Source organism: Bos javanicus, chromosome 9, assembly GCF_032452875.1.
Source record: "Bos javanicus breed banteng chromosome 9, ARS-OSU_banteng_1.0, whole genome shotgun sequence".
Lineage (NCBI taxonomy): Eukaryota > Metazoa > Chordata > Mammalia > Artiodactyla > Bovidae > Bos > Bos javanicus.
In genome coordinates, this window is record NC_083876.1 from 75,626,041 (window position 1) to 75,632,322 (window position 6,282).

The following is a 6,282-nucleotide window of genomic DNA, read 5'->3' on the forward strand; positions in this document are numbered from 1 at the left end:
CAGGCATACAGTAGGAACTCCAAAGTCATCTTTGAAAATTATAAGTAGATCTGATCTATGAGATACCATGTAACACATAAATATGCCTGTTAAAGATAGAACTTACTTGAAAAAGACTTGTATCAAAATCAAATAAAATGTATATCATGATTACTCAGAAATAGGTTCTTTTCTTCCCTTTCTCTACTAAGCCTTCTCCAATTCAGCTTACCCTCACTACTCTACCCAACCTGCACTTATCAAAATCCCTCAAGACCTCCATGTGACTATATTCAGGGTCATTGCTTAGTCAGTGCTCTTCCTTCTTGATTTCTCTGTAGCACTGGACACAGTGGATTAGCGCTTCCTTGAAACACTCTCTAGAACCACAGCTCTAGAAGCCAACTCCTCCAATCTCACCAGATGGTTCCTTTGCTGACTCTTCCTCTCCTCTACCTGTGAAGTTTATGGTTTATGTGCCCCTGGACTCAAACTTCTTCTGTTTCTACCCCTTAGATAATCTCATTCAGTGTCATGGTTTTAAATACTGTGCAATCACTTCTGCTATCACAGGACATAGCATTCCTAAAACATTCACTGTGTCCTACAGAATCACACAATGACAACCTCAGGGCTTGTTTAAAAAATGTGATTCAGACACAATACTCAAAAATGTCAGCAGTAACATGTAAAGAAAAATAGAACCTTGGAAAAAAACATAACCACATATTTTGAATGGATAAGAAATGCAAAAATACTAAAATTAATGTTACTTCATCTTGACAAAGACAAGAAGGGTAGCAGTTGTGAGTTAAGTGTGATATGGTGGAAGGAGAGTTGTCTGAAATCAGTCAGGGGACTTGTAACAGCAGATGGGTATGGCTCATAACACCTGTTCAACTTAGGTAGGTATTTGAAATGTGTGCTTATGAGCATTTTGAGTTTTCCAGGACAGTTAGGTTCAGCTGGGTGCATTCATTTAGTATTTCTTCCAGAATAAATCATACATAAGCAAATGTGAAATTCACATTATGTTTAAAATGTTCCCTAATGTATCGACTTGTGTTAGGCCTGCAGAGATGCTATATACTAATAAGTTCATATACACATTTGGGCTTAGGATTTCAACATATGTTTCTGAGGAATACAATTCAGCCCGCAACACAAAGTTTACTCCAGATTTTTTGAAAGTCTCAAAAAAAGTTTTTTAATCTTTTATTGACAGCTACCCACAGTAAGAAGTATATTCTGCATTGTGTCTCAGCACACACACACACACACAATTGAAGCAAAAGCTTCACAGAACTCACTTTGTGTCATTCAATCTGATATCATCTATTCTACTTTACTTCATTAGAAAGAAAATATGCTAGTCATGGCCCACTAATTTTTATGACCCACTTATGAGTTGTAATCTACATTTTGAAAAGCACCATTCTAGAATGAGGACAAAAACTCTTGTTCTTATGATTCAGTTAGATCCCAAGAGATTGTTCCTAAGTCTGTTTAACTGTAGAAAGCATGTGAGCATTGTTGATTGCATTGCATGGGACGCTTATCAATTTACTTTGTGATAGATTTTTATTCTCCAGAATCCTTTTTATTATTTTAAGATTTCTCCCATTTGCATTTGCAGAAGATTTTGTTCCCACTTGCAATTAGTTGTTTTCTCTCACACTGTGGTCACGTTGTAGCCCTTAGAATTCTTCTTACCCTCAGCTCCATCCCTTCACAAATTTCATCAGGTTAGTAGTGCTTATGAGTGCCTCATACCAGACATGAACTCGGGAATGGACAGAAAGCTAAGGCCTGATGGCAGAAACTAAATGACCACTTGACTTTCACCATCTGTCATACAGATTTGAAAGCCAAGGTCTGTATCCTCAGCCTCCACATGGTCTTGTGGTCTTTGGCAGGCTCGCCCTCACTCCTCTCACAGACCCTTGGCCCAGAGGGCTGGAGTTCAGAAGGTTGAACAATGCTGGTGGGTGGCAGGTGCCAGCTCCTGGCCCCAGTGCTGCTCCTCACTTTGGCCCCAGAACCTACATTACGCCAGTCAAGGCCCTGCAGCCACTCTGCTTAAATGAGGAAAATTCCTGCATCGCATCCCTGCCCCAGACTCGCTGGGTAATCCCAAAGAAGTACAACCCTGTGCTTTCAATGGCTCAGATATTTTGTGGGAGATCAATAGCCTATTTGTGCTAATTTTGCAGAAGATATCGTAGGCCAGCAAGCCTAAATAATGTGCTTGGTCACATCACAAATTGATTGTAAGCTGAAATCCAAACTCTCATTCTTGGTTTTCCTGTGTGTTTCCTGATAAGCTCTAATGGGTCTTCATCTTTTCACAATATTGTCAAGGGTAGGACCCATTTATCTTCAGATAAACCAGGACATGTGAAATCAACTCAATTCTTAACTTTCTATGGCACTCAAGTCCAAAATTTGTTGTAAATATTGACCAAGTTGTGACATGATCTTTCCTTATTCTTAATTCTTTTACATTTCTCCAAGCAGGCCCTCACAACACAAGCCCCACCACGTGCTCCACCACCATAGTTCACATTCCAGGTTCACAGTGAAGAATCTGAGCTTAGATCTCTCTGGCAGAGCCACAAGAACTAGAATTTTCCTTCAAGACAAAAATTCTCACTTTTCATGCTGTATATTTTTATAAAATTAGGCTGCATAAAAATTTGTTTGTCTACACAATGTGGTTTGCTTTATGTCCTCCACACAAAAATAAAATTATAGTTAAATTGATGGTGTTTTCTAAAGTTTGTACCATCTTAAAATTAAACACGTATATGGGTATCTCTAAAGTGTCTACACTGAAAATGGAGTCGAAATACCTGAAATTACAAAAATTTTTATAAGTTTTCTAACATTTCAAGAATTAACAGTGGCACCCCACTCCAGTACTCTTGCCTGGAAAATCCCATGGATGGAGGAGCCTGGTGTGCTACAGTCTATGGGGTCGAGAAGAGTCAGACACGACTGAAGCGACTTAGCAGCAGCAGCAATTCTCATAGTAACTACCCTCTTATGGACAGAGGAGCCTGGCAGGCTACAGTCCATGGCGTTGCAAAGAGTCGGACATGACTGAGGGACTAACACACTGCTGCTGCTGCTGCTGCTGCCAAGTCGCCTCAGTAATGTCGGACTCTTTGCGACCCCATAGACGGAAGCCCACCAGGCTCCCCTGTCCCTGGGATTCTCCAGGCAAGAACACTGGAGTGGGTTGCCATTTCCTTCTCCAATGCATGAAAGTGAAAAGTGAAAGTGAAGTCGCTCAGTCGTGTCCGACTCTTCGCAACCCCGTGGACTGCAGCCTACCAGGCTCCTCCACCCATGGGATTTTCCAGGCAAGAGTACTGGAGTGGGTTGCCATTGCCTTCTCGACTAATACACTAACCATTATGTTTAAGACGGGTTTGTAGACTTTTCTTTTATGATTAATACTTCTATCAAGACTGCATGACCATGAACCTCTGTCTCTTATCTTTCTGCTTTTCCTTGTTTTTACTTCTGCATTGCACATTCCACATAATTCTACATAAAGGTTGCTGACCACTCAGCATTCTGACCCAAGGTAAGTATCTTCAGGGGTCAGAAAGTATGAAAATCCCTTTATCCAGGCTGCAGCCAGTGCTTCATGGAAACTGGCTGCTATTGGGGGAACAGGAGAAGTTAAGGGGGTTCCCTAGAATTTGCACCCCTGAGTGTGCCATTCAATTCTTTTGGAAATCCCCTATGAGCAAAGTATTTTAGCTTCAAAAACAAAGGTTTTTCTTCTGCAGTGATACAAAACCTTGACTTTCAGAACTGAAAGGAACTTCACTTACCCAAGGGAAAAAAACAATGGTGAGACAATAAGTAATCCAAGTCCAATGTAAACAGAGGTAGAAAAATATTTTCTATTGTAGAAATAATAGACCTTTAAGGGTAAGCAGAGATGAAGACTAAACATAAGGAATTTGCTGTTGTTGTTCAGTCACTCAGTCGTGTCTGACTCTTTACAACCCCATGGACTGCAGCATGCCAGGCTTTCCTGTCCTTCATCATCTTTCCGAAGCTTGCTTAAACTCATGTCCATTGAGTCAGTGATGCCATCCAACCATCTAATCCAACAATCTAATCCCCTTCTCCTCTTGCCTTCAATCTTTCCCATCATTTTAGCATCAGGGTCTTTTCCAGTGAGTTAGCTTTTCACATCAGGTGGCCAAAGTATTGGAATTTCAGCTTCGGCATCAGTCCTTCTTACGAATATTCAGCGTTGATTTCCTTTAGGATGGACTGGTTTGATCTCTTGCAGTCCAAGGCACTCTCAAGAGTCTTTTCCAACACCACAGTTCAAAAGCATCAATTCTTCAGCACTCAGCATAAGAAATAGGAGATGCTTTTAAAGAGAAAAATACTTGGCAAGCTTTCCTCAGCCGGCTTACGTTGGACAACAATTTATTTCTGGCCTGTAAAGTTATCGGTTTGACTCAAGAGGGGAGTTTTCCATTAATAAGTTTAAAAATAATCAGATAATAGCATAAATTCATTATCCAGTAAAATATTATCAGTGTTTATTCCTGCTATTGTCCTGCTATGTGACTTCTATGGGATATGGCATTCAGGGTTAGACTCGGTAATTTATTAAGCTGCTATATTTGTTCAACTGTAAGTTATAGAGAACCTAAGTACTGTGGGTAGCACAAATATGAGTTTACTTATTCTTACATAACAGGAAGTTACTAGGGTGGTTGCTACTGTTGTTTCAGTAACTTAATAATGGCAGGGTCAATGTCTTTGTGATTCCCTAGCCTAGCCTTCTCCTCATGGTTACAGGATGACTGCTGAAATTCCAGCAATCAGGTATGTACCCCCAAATAAGGGGGAGACATAGGTCTTTTTGAATGATGTAAGCAAAGTTTCCCCAAAATTCCCAACAGATTTGACTTATATCTCATTGGCAAGAACTGTGTCACTTGGCCATTCCAAGGAAGTATGCACTTTCTGAGCAGAGGTAACAAAGCAAGAAAAGAGTTAGAAATGGATGATGCATCAACCAACTCATAATGTTTGATGGAGTTTTTATCTGGATATTTCTGATACATGATAATATGTAAACAATCCTGAAAATAAATAGCTTTGATAGTTTTGAGTCATCTGAAAATTCCAATGTCACCTAGTCCCTTGTTTTCACTGAAGATGAGAAATCAAGTGTTGGGGTAGATGGACTAATGGACCCTCAGTTCTGTCCACATCCTAATCTCCAAGACTTATGATCTTGAGATGGAGAGATGGGAAGGTTATTGTGGATTATTTGGCTGGGCCCAATGTAAGGACAAGGTTCCTTAGAAGAGGGAAGCCAAAATGTCATGGTCACAGAAAGAGCTGTGGTTTTGGAAGCAGTGGGAGATTTGACAATTCTACACTCCTGATTTTGAAGATTAAGGAAGAGTTCATGTGCCAACAAATGCAGGAGGCCTGTAGAAGCTAGAAAAGACAAGGAGATGGGTTCTCTCCTGAGCCTCCTGGGGAAAGCAGCCCTGTGCTGTTTTCAGCCACTGCATTTGTGGTAATTTTTTATAGCAGCAGTAGAAAACTAATGCAATAACCCAGATCAAATTAGCATGGAAGCTTCAAATGGCTCTTGGAAAGGGAAAATGAATGTCTTTTATGAATATGGCTACAAGCCTCAGAATTATCTCCTACAAGCAGACAGAATTGTGGCAAACACTCATTAAATTGCTAACACTTATTGACTTCTTGGGCTTCCCTGTTGGCTCAGATGGCAAAGAATTTGCCTGCAATGCAGGAAACCTGGATTCAGTCCCCGGGTTGGAAAGATTCCAAGGAGAAGAGAATGGCTACCCACTCCAGTAATCTTGCCTGGAGAATTCCATGGACAGAGGAGCCTGGCAGGCTACATTCCATGGGGTCACAAAGTAGGACATGACTGAGCAACTTTCACTTTTCATTGAATCCTTACTGTGTTTTCTGCCTAGAAAACACAGAGTGCCTTGTAGGCTTTTAATTTGACCCCCACAAAAACCCATAACTGGGGTACACACTAATAGTTTTCTTCCTTTTTTTCTCAACAGAGATGAATAGACTGCTAGGGGCAAGAGGCATGGGAACTAGAGAGTGGAGCCACATGCTGTGCAGTTGACAGATTTTTAGAAAGCAGTGTCTGGGGACAGTGGCACAGCTTGGCCAGGCTCCTTAGAAGTACGTGGCTGCTCCATCCAGGACTAGGAACCCATGAGATCACGGAGAACTCTGCAGAAGCCCTTTGTGCTTGTCCTGCAC